This window comes from Lagopus leucura, unplaced genomic scaffold (genome assembly GCF_019238085.1).
Source record: "Lagopus leucura isolate 7727_CA_CO unplaced genomic scaffold, USGS_WTPT01 Super-Scaffold_100004, whole genome shotgun sequence".
Classification (NCBI taxonomy): Eukaryota; Metazoa; Chordata; class Aves; order Galliformes; family Phasianidae; genus Lagopus; species Lagopus leucura.
Window position 1 is genome coordinate 6,760,901 of NW_024962264.1, and position 17,176 is coordinate 6,778,076.

General features: G+C 37.4%; 1 long non-coding RNA gene across 1 annotated transcript; it reads right to left on the reverse strand.

The window, feature by feature from the left end:
* Positions 1-8,276: 8,276 nt before the first annotated feature.
* Positions 8,277-16,558, reverse strand: LOC122179606. Its single transcript, XR_006178768.1, has 3 exons — positions 16,504-16,558; positions 8,417-8,456; positions 8,277-8,333 (listed from the first exon to the last, which is right to left on the reverse strand). It is a non-coding gene; the product is annotated as an uncharacterized LOC122179606 (long non-coding RNA).
* Between the last annotated feature and the right edge of the window lie 618 nt (positions 16,559-17,176).

The window sequence follows — 17,176 nt, forward strand, 5'->3', positions numbered from 1 at the left end:
CTTGTCGTGAGGACATGTAACTGCAGTGCAGAGAAATCACGATTTGGATGATCACATCTCCTCCCACATTACTCCCATTATGTGAAGAACAGAAAACTGTTACACCTGCAAAGCTGTCATGTAAACTGCAAACTGGCTTTGTAAAATCTGTTACTTTTAAAAGCTTGGCTTTTCAAGGTACTTCACCTGTTAAAAAAAGGTGGTTTTTTTTTAAGCAGGTTTCCAGTCTTCTCTGTATGGAAACACACTTGATAACAGCAACTGTGCATTGAAAATCAGACAAATTAGTCTTAGGTTTTTTTTTCCCAAAGACCATTTTCAAAGGCTCTTTACCATTTCTCATATAGCAGTTTCAACTCATTACGTGCTTAATAAGGAAGGACCAGTCACATCTTTAATCAACTCCTGCACAACCTTCGGTGTTTTTAAGAGATGTTCAGAGTCAACTCAAGGTCTTCTGTGAAAAAAAAAAAAAAAAAACCTGTCCATGTTGTTACTCCCTGGTGAGCAAGCAGGGACAGGAAGATTTAGACCCAGAGAAGAGAGTAACAGATCCACAGACTTCCATGGATTGCACTCATCGCTAATTAATTTAGATCACTTCATAGCTCTGAAGGATTAAAATTAGAGGAAAATAATTTGAATGTTACTTCTGAAAAAGAGATGATTGCTCCTTCTACATTACGAGACAGCAGAAAACATTAGTTACACATCTAATTGTCACCATGAAGCTATGAAATTAGAATTTTGAGCATTAAGATCTGCTTTGACGGTTTGTTTTTTTTTTCAGAGGGAGGAAAATATTAACCCATTTCTTTCACTAAGCAGCTACTGACTTTGAGAGTGGTACACAGAACTGCAGGAACCTCAAAGAAAATTGAAGTTCTAAAGTAAAAGTTATGCTAAGAGTTTTGTGCCAGAGCATACAATTTACTTAATATAAACAGATTTATCTGCAAATAACATGACAGGTTTCCATATAATACATTTGCAACATTTCTCCTGGTGTACATGACCCAGTAGATTCATGCACTACAAATTAGATGTTCTAGATATCTTCAAACCTCTAGATCTGAGGGTTTGGGGCTGTTTAGTTTGGAGAAGAGGCAGCTGAGAGACCTCATTACTCTACTTAAATACCTGAAAGGAGGTTGCAGAAGGAGGATGCCAGTACCTTTTCACAGGTGAGACAAGGAAATAATATCAAGTTGTGCCAGGGAGGTTTTGGTTGGACATTGTGAAGAATGTTTTCCGCAGAAAGGATGACCAAGCACTGCAGCAGACTACTCACGCAAGTGGTGGATTCCTCATCCCTGGAGGTACTTAAGAGTTGAGTAGATGTGGCATTAAGGGACACAGTTCAGTTATTGGAACTTGACAGGTCAGGTTAATGGCAGGACTCCATGATCTTGAAGGCCTTTTCCAACCTAGATGATTCTATCAAACTACAAACTACCCTCCTGACAGAATCAGAGGGGGACACTGGGCCACCTCATTCTTTTATCCCTGTTCTCCCAGGCATGCTGGCAGATACACTGCTTATGCTGTAGATACTGTACTGAGTGCTGGCAGCTGCTAAGTCACACACATGGGATTTGATACAGGGAAGAGTGTGCTTTACAGAGTAAGTCCAGGCAAGGTTTTTGTTTCATCTTCTTCCACAACTTCTAAGCAGTATCAGTCTGTCTACCTTATCTCCGATATCTCCTTTGCCTTAGCCTCTCAAAAACTGTACCTCCATGTTATGTTTCGGCTTTATTAACGCGGTGATTTTAACAAATGAACCTATCTTAGCAAGTTTAGGCATGTTTTCCAGTTAATAAGCTGAAAATACATCAAGGCAGAATTCATTATCACATCAGTTTCGTGCTCACTTTCTTTCAGGCTCCTAGTACAGTGTGCCAATGAATCATACTCAGTACCTCGGCCTCAGTGTCATTCTAAATCATTCTTCCTAATTAAAAATTGCTCAAAGAAGTTATAATAAGAACACTATTTGTAATGCTTTTTGAAATGTGTTTGCCAACAACTAAGCTACTTTTGTCTTTCATTGTTGCCCTACAGGCAGAAAAAAAAAGAAAAGCAGATATTTTGTCTCATCAACCTAGACTCTCTCTTAGGTACACGACAGACTAGATATCTGAAGAGAGATGACAAAGTTTGAACAAAGCCCACCAGCAGGTACCTGACCATGAATAACCTTCTTGTATTTCCAGCTGGGTATGTCCAAGATTGTGCTTCTCACATCAAGGAGACCAAGACAATTCACCAAGGGTGAAGAAATGCCTTTATCCTCTCAAGATGAAGTTTATAGAGAAACCTTTTCAGGACACACAAAGAATATTTCCCTTCTAAAAGCCAATCAGAAGTTTTCTTCTACGTATCACATATAAGGCTAATCTTCAACCAGCGGACTCAAACTCTCAGTTCTCCACTGCATACCTATAAACTAAGAATTTCAAATATTATGCCATTAATTAGTGAAAGAAAACAGCAAATTCTATTGCTCAAAGATGCCCAACAAGGCCAGCTAGATTAGAAAGAAGAATTAAATGGATATAGCTGTAAGTTAGCAAAAGGAGAAGTCAGATAAGATGTTGATACTGAATGTATTTACTGTATTAAAATGAATACAGACAGGCTGCTTGTTTGCATGTCAAATACAGAGTAGTGAAATTCCTTAAATAAAGTGTTAGTAACTGCTTACTGCATCGCTGAAGTCATTTCCACCTTGTAGTAAAATGGTGATTAAGTGTTCTCTAGTTAGGCCATGGAAGCTTACGACATATAGAAGCTAAGTGAGCTTCAAAGCACTCAAGTCAGAAAAAGTGATCAACAAGATTGAACACATCAGGTTTAGGGCATCTAAGTGGAGTGCTTTAAAACTGCAATTATTTCCCAATCAAAATCATCTTCATTTACCGCTATTTTAGAAAAAGAAATGGTTTTGTTTAGTCATTTTAACTCCACCCTAAACAATACCTTTGCTTAGTTCTTGAGAGAGCAGTTATTTACAAGATAGAAAGGGATTTTGGTTATGTAAGACATTTTTAATTTGTTTCTGAACACTCAGGACTGCTTTTTACACTCATTTGAAGTACTACGCAAATCAAAAATATTACACATTTATGTATAAAAACAAGTCTTAGCAGAGAATGATTTCTCTAAAGAGAACTGTAGTAGAAGGCCATTCAGATAAAAACACAAATTGCAAGTTGTATATTTATCCACTCCTTTCTGATGGCATTAATAATAGAGTACGGGTAAAGAGAAAGCTTTAATAAAGCACATAAACAGCTTTAAAATATTCAAAGTGCACTTTTTTTAAATGGAAATTGAGTAGCTCCTTGATTCAGATACATGCATGTTCTGCTAATCCTGTAAAGATTCTTTCTAAATACTATAAAATGTATCCTAGAAGGAGGTGAATGATTTCAAAAACTGGTAAGCAATGATCACAGCATCACTTGACAGAAAATTTGAAGTCGTCAGCCAGTTAGTTCTACTGGTAAAGCAATGTTATGACATATTAAAGTAGGAAGGTTCATCACATTTTCATCATTTGAAGCCCTAATACAGAATCAGTAAGTACCTAGATGGGGAACAAAAAAAAACTTGTAGTAATTAATGTACTATAGTATGTGTGCATTGATTTTTACTTGGGATATATTTTAGTGGTAATAACGTCTGGCACCTGACTGCAAATCAATAGGAGACACTACTCTATTTTAAAAAGAAAATGAGGAAAGCAATCTTTTGTTAAACTGGTTCCCTTAGAGTTCCACATTACAGTTTCGTTACTGCTTTGTTTGCTGTTACTTTAAATAAGATTCTCAATCCAAACTAATTTTGCCAAGTGAACACAGTCTCTATACTACTGTTCTTTTCAAAATTATACTGTCAAATTTAGAGAAGCAAAACACCAACATCAGAGGAAAATGAGATCAAGTCTTCTCCATGCAAATATTCTTCAAAATTAATATTTGCCATCACAGTTCAAATACCACAACATTATGCTTTGCTTTCTTCCATTGTTTAATAATCCTAAAAGAAAACAAGAGATATTAGTTTAAATAGTTTCAGACCAATAGTAGGTCGAAGGAGGTGATCCTGCCCCTCTACTCAGCTCTCATGGGACCCCATCTGCAGGACTGCATCCAGATTTAGGGCCCCTAGCAAAAGAAAAATATGTGCTCGAGTGGGTCCAGAGAACAGCCACAATGATGATCAGAGGACTGGAGCACCGTTCCTGCAAGGACAGGCTGATAGAGCTGGGGCTCTTCAGCCTGGGGAGGAGAAAACTCCAAGAGGTCTTCACAGCAGCCTTCCAGTACCTAAAGGGGCCTATAGGAAAGCTGGGAAGGGACTTCTTATAAGAGCAGGTAGAAACAGGACAGAAGAAATACCTTTTAACTCAAAGACGGTAGAATTTAGACTAGATATTAGGAAGAAATTGTTCACCACGAAGGTCGTGAGACACTGGAACAGGTTGCCAGGAGAGGTTGTAGATGCCCTGTCTCTGGAAGAATTCAAAGCCAGGCTGGATGGGGTTTTGAGCAGCCTGGTCTAGTGAGAGATTCTGAGATAATAGGTGAATGGAAGACTAGCAAAAGATTGGATGAGTTTCCAGAAAAGGTGTAATTGATACTCGTTTGGATTGAACCTGGCAGACAGATAAGCATTACACAGTTATCTACTCACTCTCTTGGCTCCACGGGGATGAGAAAGAGAAACAGGAGGGGGAAAGAGAAAAAAAAAATAAAGGAAGGACTCAAGGGTTGTGTCAAAAACAGTAGATAGGAAAGAAAAGGAAAAAAAATGATGAAAAAACACAAACAGGTGATACACAGTGCAGTGGTACATGAGAGAATCAGTGCCCAGCCAGTCCCCAGTCAGCAGTCCTGCCAGCCAACTCCCCCATGTTTTTAATTGTTGTGCATAATTCCACATGAAATGGGATATACCTCTAGCCAGTGGGGCCAGCAGTCTTGGTTCTGCCCCTTCCCACCTTACCACGCACCCCTAGCTCACTGTTAGCAGAGCAGCATAAAAAGCCAGAAAGTCCTTGGCAATGCATAGACATTGCTCAGCAACAACTAAATCGTCCAGAACTCAAAGGGCATTTAGACAGAGACCACCTTTTTACAGGGCTTGAATGTGATAGGACAAAGCAAAATGGCTTTAAATTGAAAATTTAAATTAAATTATTTAGATTAGGGGGAATTTTTTTCCCCACTCAGAGGATGGTGAGGCACTGGAACAAGTTGCCTGGAAAAGTAATGAATGCCCCATCCGTGTTGAAGTGCTGGCTGAATGGGACCCTGGACACCCTGATCTGGAGCCTGGTTTAGTGAGTGGCAAGCCTGCCAACGGCAGGGCATTGGAACTAGCTTATCTTTGAAGTCCCATCCAACCCAAGATGTTCTACAGTTTAACAAAATCACCTGTAGACCTTTTTCTGTGGCAACACCAGGCCTTCTGCAAGACTTTTTTTTTTTTTTAAGAAGTATACAGCCAGATAGATATGGCATAGGTGACTTAATATCCATTGTCATTACTAAACAACAATAAATAGAATTAGGGTGATGAAAGTAACATATTTTCCATGAATTATTACGTGTAAAATTAAGTGTAAAATTCACTATTTTTAGGAAAAAAAATCATTGTAACAGATTTGAAAACCTAAAAATTAACACTAAAGCCTTCAACAGAAAATACATATGCATAATGAACATTACTGCTAATACATAACATAGAAGCACTGTTCTAGAATTTCTTTGGACCAGTCAGCTGGTTTTCTTACATACCAAACAATTTGTGTTGAAGCTAATAGGACAGCAGGTGTGATTTCTTGCAGGATGTACTACAAACAACTCCTGGAGAGAAAAAAAATTCTCTTGTAACCTAATTTCACAGTTTTTACTATAACATCGCCAATTTCAGCAATATTGAGCACTGTTTCCACAGAAAAAGAGCAATTTAGGTATTTTGCTGTGTAACAACACAATTAAGTACAAAAAGACATACTTAAGTAGGTTAAATCAGAGAAATAATCCTAGGAATCACTCAAAGTGAAATCCTAATTTAATAGCTAAGACTGAAAGCTTTCAGCAACTTCCAGCACTTGACTTGCTATTTTTAAGCAGGAAAATGTGTGATTGAGCACAGCACCATTTGCTTTTTTTAAAATTGATTGCTCTGTCTTTTCCCCGGTAATAAATATACTATCCTAACTCATTTACATAAAATTCTGGAACCAAGACAGCATTTAAAGCTCAGATGCAGAACAGCAAATCTGTGTTTGAGTGACCTTTATGTCTAATGTGCCCACAAAAACCTACTAACAAATGAAAGCTTTTTCAGGGCTGTCAGGTTTCACTGACAAGTTTAGAAAGGATAAATCAAGACAAGGCAGAAAGAGGAGGTATATTGATAGGAAGATATGAAACAAAAAGGGCACTCTTCAGAAGACAGGTTAGGGAGAACCCAGCTCTATGCCAGCTCTGATCTGCTTGGTTTTATTCAAGTAGCTGAGATGCTAATCATTTAAATTTCAAAGAAAAATTGAAACTTGCTGATCTTCCACAGTGTGGGTGAGACCGCCTAATTCTGCATGACCTGTATCCATGGAAGCAGAGGAAGCACCTTCAGAGCCCACCCACCTCGGCAGCATTTGTTTAACTTGAGCGCTGTCTTTCTCACTGGAAGCAATCACATTTATCAACATAAAATGAACTGAAACATAGCAGAAAACTGCTTCAGTACCTCAAGGTCATTGTACGCCGCTTTCTAGCAATATCAATACATCTAAAGGAACTGAGTCTTGTAAGAGTTGTACAAACAATGGCAGGTTGTTCACCTGCATACAAAGAAATGTAGACAAAAGTGAAGCGATTCAGCTAGCATATATCTTTATATCACTGATTTTCTGCAAGGAGTACTAATGGAACCAAACCAACATACTCTAGAGGTTTGCCTATTCTTTTCAATTTAGATACATCTAGAGAAGCAGATATCAGCATACCCTCTAACTTCACTTACCAATGAATTTCTCAGAGGAAGAACTAAGTGCCCACCTCCCAAGTTTCACTAAGTCTTTCTCATCACCTCTGATTTTAAGCATTGCTTAAGAAAAAAACCAGCTTGTCATTTAGACACAAATTGTCTTTTAGTTCTTCCTCATACACCTGTAAAAACTGAATTCAGTCATGCTTTTTGCTGTACTTTAAATTGTGATCCAGCTTAGCCCAGATTTAAGAAAAATGTTTGCTTTGGTTTGGTTTCCTGGTAGGTTTTTACCCTTGCTTACTGCATTGAAGCAGATATATGAACTTAGATCTCAGATGCTTTATAGGAACATGCAACCACATCCAAGCCATTCTCTCACGCTACCTCTATACAGTGATAAAGGAGGACTCTTGTTTTCTTTTGCTCTAAACATATCAATTTGAGATCCACATATATAGCCAGATAACTTCCCTTACAAACTTACAGATTACATATAAATTGATATAAACAGATAAATAGACAGAAAACAACCTGTACTTTGTCCTTGGCAACTTAATAGCTTCCAGAGAGCAGCTATGAGCTTTTTCCTGCCACTGACAGCATAAGACCAGATGTCTAAAACTTCAAAGTCCTATTAAAGTAAATTGGACACAACAGATGTATCTCTCCACTGCAATTTTAAGTTACAGTCCTAAAATAGAGAGCAAGTGGGGTGCCTTTTCTTCCCCAGTTCAAGAAGCCGTAACCAAAAATAGCCTTAGTGGATTCCAAGATCACTCGATATAAATGCAAATAATTGCTTAATCTCCTATCTGCCTTTCTCCAAGTTCACTGTCTCTACAAGCTGTCTGAAAAATCTTTTTTGTTATTATTATTTTTTATTTAAACAGTCAACATATTTTTGGGGGGGTTTTGTGAGTTGCTTTTTTTTTTTTTTTTTTTTTTTTTGCAGGTGTCCCTTTTTGTTAAAGGGGAACTGCTAAACACTGTTTTGACCCTGTGGAAGCAAAGGATAGAACATGTTTTTCCTCTCCTTTACAACCCCTTTTCTTTCATAAGAGTGCCCCTTTTCGTTCCCAAAGTACCATTCATATTCTGAAAATGACCTTTTCTTCCAACAGGTCTATGGGCTCCTCTACTTTCAGAAACCAACATTTCCTTCCTGGCTCAGTAGGGACTATTTTAATATTCTCTTCAGACACTCTTTATTGCCATACTAATAAACGCATTCAGGTTTACAGTGAAGAGAGATCTTACCAGACAAATGGCAGCAAGGTTACAAACTCAAGCCTGTGACCTTCCGAAAGCTTGTTTTTCAGAGCTGTCTGATGGGGTGAACAGTGCACTGATGTTATTCATTGAAACAGGAACTCCAAATATTATCCTTTTCTAAACAATGTCATTTTACCTTGACAACATATCATCACTGGCTTTCTTCGGCTCATCTCCTAGGTCAGGAAGGGAAGGTGAACAATTTATCATTCATGAATCCCCACTTTTAATGCAGATATTAAATGATATTCAATTTCCATTGAAAATATATTTTGAATATTATATACACATACATATGCAGCAGGATTAAGTCACAAAGGCTAAATATGTTTGTCAGATATCAGATCTGAACTGGGATGTAGATATAGCATTTTCAACTACAGTATAAAGCATTTGTGAATTCCATTAGCAATTTTTTTTTTTTCTAAAGCCTTTAAGCCATGTAACCATTAGTAAGTAAACACTTAAACAGGATTTTCAGTTTTATAATTCATTTGACTACAACTTGCAAGAATTTTTTTAAAATAAAAAAGCGTTAGGTCATGCAGGTTCAGTTACTGTGAATACTGGAAACCTGTAATGATTTGTACAATTTCTTTTCAGTAGGATTTACAGTTTGGGTTATACCCCAGCTATACAAAAAGGTGCCATTCCATGTGCTAATCTCCTTCTTCAGTTCACAGATTTCATTTCCAAGATAATTCGTATATGTCAGAAAGGGCCTGCTGTCATTTTTTCAAACACTGAGAAAGCTGATGCCATCACTTCAGATGCGTACACGTTCCTTATTTGGGTAATGCTGCCACCCAAACATAAATGTTGCCTAGTAAAACTTCAGGTATTTCTGTTTTCTGCCTGAAAAACAGACAAATTCAGCCCTTACAACTTACATCCTCTAAGGGCACCTGTGATTTGCCAGGAAAGATTCAGAAATTAAGCTTACTTCAGCAAAGAGAATTACAGGGTACATCCGCAAGCAAATTAATGACACACCAAGACTAGGAAAATAAGGTCAGTGTCTTTGGATCTGAATAGGATGCTCACAGTTGGCCTAGATTCTTCAGTTAATACTTTCTTTGAAGGCGTACTTGAAATTAACTCTGGTAGGAAAAAGTGGACATGCCAGATTTGGGAAGTGAGCCTTCTGTTCCTTTACCCACTGCATGTTACAGAAGTGAATCAAGTGCAGCTTTAAAACGTTCTTTTTATAGAACTCCTCTCCAGACTGCTAAAGGAAGCTGAAATTGGGATGCAGAGTGGATTCTTCATCTACACATGTGAATCTATATCTACGTAAGTGACCCAGCTCTCCATAGTCCTACACTAAATCCACCAGATACCACTAAGCAAATTTGCTAAGTTTATCCTACAACAAAGGGGACCACAAAATAACAGAATTCATCTATTTTGGCTTTGTCTAGAAAAATGAAGATTTTACAGTATGGCTCCACAACTTAGATATGCGTTTGTTTAACTCCTAGTGGACAGCTGTATATTTTCTATGATTCTATTACTCAGCCAAGTGACAACATTCCAGAAGGTGCTCTACAACACAATGTAACTATGCTACTAAAATATTTCTCAAAAAAAAAAAAAAAAAGGATTTTTCTTACCTTTACAGTGTTATTAATCTTCTGTTATAGTCTTTTAAAATAACTAGCTGCTTCCGAACAATATCTAGTTCATAGTTTTTAATAGGGGTACCAGTTGAGTAATTTCTTCAAAGCTGTGAAATTCAGTGGAGTTCTCTCTGTTGACACATTCTTCTAAAACTGCTTTTATCAGTATGTAATGCCTCTACATATATATTGTCTTAAACTGATGAAATTAGGCAGTATCTCTCCTTGTAGTTACGTTGCTGTAACTGAGCACTGGGAATAAATGCTATCTCGGACATACCAACAATGCAGAGGGACTCTAAAGTTCAGGAGGTACAAAAAGCATTTATTCTATGATGTTCCCCAAGCAAACAGGGCTGGGCAGCTCCACTTAAGATCTGAACTTTTCCCATCCAAAGAGCACGTTAAGTCAATCATCTAAAGACAATCTGGTAATAAAACACTTCTCTATCGAAGAATACCATTCAGTGGACCAAAATGGCACTATTTAGAGCCTGAAGTCTAAGAACAACGGTATGTAAAACAATCCTTCAACTTTAAAATGAAATTAAAAGGATTCAGTAACGTTCTAAGCAAGCAACTCTTGCCAACTGGCTCTCAGATCAGAAAGCTGTGCACTCCACTTAACAGAAAACTAGCATAGCAACAAGAAGCCAGCCCAAGATTTAGCACTGGAAGCAATTCAAACTCTGCCAAAAAGAACTGCACGTTTTCACAGAGCTTTTAGGATTCTCATTCATGCATACCTAGAATCTCACAGTGAAGGTCAGGCACACTACCGGTTCATCTGCTCCTCATATTTAGATTAGAGATATACTTAGGCTATCTTTAACAACAAAAAAGTATTTTTTAAAAGTGGAAAGATAGCTAAAAGTAAAGGAAGAAATCACAGCCAAGAGCTTGGGGACAATAAGAGTAGTATGGCTATCATGCTTTTACAAAGCTGAGCTAACCTGAGCAATTGGGATGCTTTTACGTATCTGAGTAACTCTTCCATTTATAATTCAAGGGCTAGCTGCACTGCACTTACTCCACTTCCCTTTCCCACTTGGCCTTCTCCTGCAGATGTGAACTAACAAAACAGAATAATCATACTGTTTTGAAATCAGTTGGATTACCACAATCAGTAATTCAAATATATATTGTTTTGCAGTGCCTGTATTAGGCAAATACTATGATCCAGCTTTGAAGTATTCATATGAATGCAAATGTCTTAGCCAAAACATACTATAAATTGAAAAGTAAAATATAAACATTATTTCAGTGATTATAAAAATACAGCACATAAAGGTGAGGCATTAAACATGAGGAACAGAGCCGGAAACCAAGTTAACTAAAGGGGTTAACTACACCCCTGGAATGAAACTGTATTCCTTGTTGCAAACGCAAAGCAGATTCTGACAAGTGTAGTTAATGAATAGAATTCTTGTGTCTTCTACAGTAGACCTTTAAACTGCTCCTGCTCAGCAGGCTCAAAATGATTTCACTGGGGGGTACAGGGGCTATTGAGCTAGAATAGCAGCTGTTTCACTCAGCATGTCTCACAACATAACAAATCCTAGTGACTTTTGTACTGCATCACAGCATACGTATGCTGACATCCCTCTCATCTTCGAAATTGAATTTAATCATAATATTGAAATGAAAATCCAGTAGACAGTTCACACCCCTATGCATGTCATCTAAAAAACTTTCACATACTAACATGGGTTTCAGGGTCTACTCTCCCCTCTCTGACCTTGCCCGGGCACCTATCAGTGAAGTAAAGCATTTGCATGCTCACAAATCCCCATAACTATAAAAAGTGATGTCCATAAGGAAGAGTTTCATACATAAGTTTCCATATGCGTATCAAACATTTTCTGAACCCTGCAAAGACTGCTAAAGCAAGACAAGCTCAAGTTTATTAAAGCATCTGTGTGTTCCAGCATGGAGTTCAGGAATCTTGAATGCAACATTATTCAGCCAATTTAACAAGATTAGCCAGCCTGCATTTTCCACTTTCTGTCATTTCTTCTTCTATAACAAGCTAGCTTGTATCTAAGGAAAGCCAAGCTCTTTTAAAGCTTTATTCTTTCACAGCCAGTAAAGCACAGCATTTACAATTGGGAGCTATCACGTCAGAAACACAATAGTTTCTCACAGGTCATTCAAAGTGTGCTACACAAACCAAAAACAGGAAAATAAAAAAGAGAACAGAAAGAAAGGAGACTAATTAATAGTTCTAAATTTTAGTTAAACTCTGTTCAACCTTCTGCTTCTCAGATCCAGCTAGACAGCTAATAAGCCTTGTGGAATTCTGGCTCTTAATTAACTCACAATTATCTCTCCAGAAGGATTAGAAGTTTCACCAAATGCTCAAGAAGTCAGCTTCCATTGCTCAAATTAGATTACTGCCTACGTTTGGGAGCAAAGGTTACTGCTCCATATTCTATTTGTAACAGACTTGTAAGAAAAAAAGTGATCACATCTTTAAAGCAGATAAAGGATGCCCACATTTTCACTGCACAAAACTTCCCTGTGCAAGCACGTAAATTCCCAAGCAGTAATTCAGTCATTAAACAAGAAAAGCAGTAAACACATACCTGGAATGCTTACATTAAACTGTTTTAAAGCAAGAGAACACTGTATGTTGAGGCTAATCCAACATCTTTACATGCTGAAGGTTGTGATTCTGCTCCCTAGCAAGGAGCTAAGCCAAGGATCACCAGCTGCACCAGCAGCTAACACCACTGACTTCATGTGAACAATGAATTGTAATGTTTATTATGAGCCTTATAAGTGGTCTAACTGCTTTGTTGGTGATTAGCCATTCCTAGGCTTTTGGCTAAACACATACAGGCATACAGGGTGATTTAATGTGCTCTGTCAGTTTTGTGAGCCTTTTATTCAGGAGAAGGCACAAGTTTTTAAATCACAACAAAGCACTTGCCCTTACTGCAACAGTCAATACTTAGTGAGGTTTTTTTTTTTTTTTTAAACTTTTGGATTATATTTGTCTCCTCAATTCTGCATTTCCTCTTCTTCAATGTTTCTACGCAACTTACTTCCGCACACCAACTGCCCAAAAGCAGGCCTTATCCCATCCACTTTCAACATTGCCTGACTTCATTACACCAGCCAGCCTTGTGCACTTGGTGGACATTCCGCCTTTATCTTGCAACTTTTTGGTACGTGGATATGCACATACACAATCATTATTGCCCCTTAGATGGTTACATTCCTCACATAGTTATGTAAAACACTTCCATGTTGTCTATCTATGCTAGTAGTGTTACAAAACACTCACATACAGGTTTTAGTTGCACAGTTTTAACTTGCAGCCGTCTCAGTTCAAGGCAACATAACATAAATTATATCCTGTTTATCACACTTAATTCACAGATCACAAAGAAAGCAACCTGACATTTCCCAGTTTTTCCAAACAGCTGACACTGAAAAGTCTTCGGTCTACACTTGGCAGGCTGTTAAGTAATGAGTAAAAAAGTTTGAGATAATAAAAATTCCTGAAATACTAAAACATGCCTTTGTTTGCCTGCTTCTTTTTCCTCTAGAATATAGGTATGACATTCAAGTAACTCTGAAGTCCTGAACCTTACTGAGTTTGCCTAGAAAAATAAAACCAAGATCCACCCTGAGCCCTGTCCACACATATATTCACAGCTTTTAGACATATGTTTTGATTTTTAGGTAACAGGCAAACAGGAATTGGACTCAATGATCCTTGCGTGCCTCTTCCAACAAGAGATATTCTGTGATTCTGATAACAATGTTCTCTGAAAGATGTAGCATACATGGACCAACTACTTACCAGTAACATTCTGAGGGCCCCAACAAGACCTGTAATCACATATGCCTACTTTTAAGGACTGTCATCAAATTGCATTTCTGACTAGAATCGTATTTTTTTACATCCTTGTCGCCAGCTGGTTGGCCACACTCATTAGACTACAAGTTGGAACCAAATCATCTTAAAAAGGTCCTTTTCAGCCTAAACGATTCTATGATTCTACAATCAAAGGAAAAGGTTCCATTCATGTAATATAACAAATATACATGCACGTATTCATAACAAGAGTTCTAGACATATCACCTTTCCAGAAGACAACACCAGAAAAAGGTTATTTCCATGCACAGAAGAGTCAAATATATAACACCCCTTTATGTGAAAGGGCTTTAGACAAGGAGAAACTCTCGTAAGCATATATGGAAATTATCACATTTAGTGGTTCCAAAGTTTAATGCAAACATTAAAACAAAACTGTGCATAATAGTTAACCCCCATCTAGGCCCACATTGAAGTAATTCAGTTGTGGAAGATCTATCAAGACTCCAGAGGAATAAACAGATGACTAAAACATGGTTTATTTTGAAAATTGACATTCAAGTAGCTAAGTTACGTACATAAAGCAATCTCGTAAAACAAGGACTTAGCTCCAAGCAAAGCCCAGTGTATTTACTCCAGTAAGCATCTATACCAAAATAACTGCCTATGAAAAACAACAACATGCATACAACCAGTACATCATCTAAACTTTCCATAAAACACAACGTAGGTTATATCTACAAAGCTCATCCCTAGCTCCCCTTTCCTTGTTTCTGCTAAGACAACTAGCTACTGAGGCAGAGTCTGCTGGCCTATAGTCCAGCCATTATGCACATACTTTCAACCTGCTGTGAATTCATAGAACTACAGTGTGGGAGCCCCTGTCTCCTGGAAAGGCATCCAACAAGGTTTTCCAGCTGTTCAGTTTCTGAAGGGGCTGTGCAGCACAGTAAAGGCCTCTCTACTGAAACAGCCAGCCCAGCTCCTGAGCCACAAATGCAAGACAGATGCATGGCTTAGAAAGGCTTAACCAACAACCCCCAGAGTGCCCTCTCTCTACCAACCATCCATAGAAACCACACTAACATGACACAGTACTCCATCTTCTCAGATGATGCCTACCAAAACAGCAAAGTTTTCTCAGCTGCCTTATCACGAATGGCTCTCAGAAGCTCTTTAAATCCTATCTGTATTTTACGCATGTTGACCAACAAATAATTATATATATAAGTAAGTACTTTCCAGTTGTATATATCCCATTGTCAGAGTATCATACCTGGCTATGGGCACCCAAAGAAGTGTATGGGTACATAACAACTAAATTTGGTGTATGAGGAATATGGACATAGCAGCTTTGGCTGTCATAAAACAGGAATAACTACTGTGAACAGATGGCAGCTCCAGATATATATTTTTTTTAATATATATATAGGCAAATTAAGTCCAACTTCCGGTTCTTTATTGTCAAGCATTAACTATTACCTTAATTTAATTACATATGCTGTTAATCAAAACTTACTGTCTACAGTACCTTATGGGTGCCTTCCTATTAACACTTCTTAGTCTTATTCTGCAACTACCCATCTGAGGGATTTTGAATTCACTAAGACAATCTGCATGAGTAAATGTTACTCATGTACATTAGTGGTTTTCAAGTAAGGTAATGAGCTCACAAATGTTTGCAGGCTTTCCTTATTTTTTTTATACCATGGTCAAACACATTTTTAATATCCAGTGCTGAGTCTAATAAGAATTTCATTACCTTCTGGGGTTAATAACGAACACAGCAGGGACAAAATCAGTACCACTGTATTAGCCATTGTTAAATAGGGTATCTGAACTCTAAACATCAGCATCATAGTGAGCAAAAAGCTAAATGTATACAAAAAGAAAAAGTTGTTTGCCTACTGATCTCATTCAAATTGTAACTTCAACATTAAGCCCCAGATTTTAAAATTAGAACCATATAAATGTACAATGCACAGTGAATTAAACTGAATGCTAGTTCCATCTAAGTGCAAAAACTTACTGAGAATCGTAAAAACCAGAAGTACATTTAATAGCATCCAGAATTTCAAAGAAGTATTTTGGATTTTTTTCCCCCATTAACGAGAGAAAAAAAAAAAACAAACAAAAAAAAAAAACACTAAATACACTGCTTTTAAATATGGACACTCTGGCAAATGAACCATAAAAATTACTAACTCAAATTTCAAACAGAAACCATATTACATGTTATGTCAGCAAAATTAAATCTTACTGCATTCCTTTTTTCACAGTACGCATCCATAACCACATAACTAAAACACTTACCAATCCCAAGACACATGCTATATCTAATTTAAAGTAAGTTGGTGGTAGAGAGTTTCGAGTGTGCTTCCAGCTAGTTAACCTTGGTTTAACAAGTAAGCTTGTTATAATCTGCCAAGTAAGCAAAGAGATAAACTTAAACGACTAGACTTACAAGTGGTAAAATACTGGAAGAATCACATTCTGGGAGAAGAAAAAAAATAAAAAATCAAAAAATCAAAAAACACCTTTTTCATTAGAACAAAGTCACAAACATGGAAACAAATAAAGAAAGAAGACACACAAATGACTGAAAAAGACAAAGAGATGAAAGAAAAATGCTTGCTGTACTTATCTCCCCGCGTAGATTCAGGATATAGATGAGAACGTGAACCCTCAGATTGCACAAAGCAGACAACACAAACAGACAATACTTGCATTTCTATGTTGCTCCTCCACTAAAATGCAAAAGTAAAAAGCAAAACATACCCAATTAGCCTCAAAATACAAAATCCTGGTTTGAGAAAACTTACATACAGCTGACCCTTGCCATAGGAAGACCCATTACTATTACAAAAGGCTCCACTCAAAGCAACCCACAGCTATCCCAGTTTTAAAATAGCCCTGCTGTTCCTAATGTGAACCATATACCAATGTCACAATTAGTTACAGCTGGCATTAATTAGCAGTTTGAGATATAAGATAGTCTGAGTGTGTGGAAAACACAACTTTATGAGGTAGGTTCTTCTAAAGAAACTGAAGTAAGAGAGTAAAATGTTATACTGAGTTTTTGCTTATTGATTTGTAGTCTACTTTTTGGAGGTGAGCTCAACAGATAAAATAGAGCAATAACACCATCTTTCTATGAGCAGATACAGGCCATCCTTGAATACTAAATATTTTTAAAATTGCACAAGTAAAATGAAATAGTTTTCTTAGTGTTGCAATTCATCTTCCCACATAAATGAGAACAAAATTACTTTTAAACAGCTCACAAGCAAATTTTTTCCTCCTTCAGAAGCAAATGGGGCTGAGGGCCTTTTGAACTACTAAAAGGACTGATAGCAAACACCTGCAAGCATCTGTAGCCACATGCATTTCCCATTTACATTTTTACTTTATCCTTTCAAGTAAAGCCTCTTTTTTGCTGGAATGCCTGCAG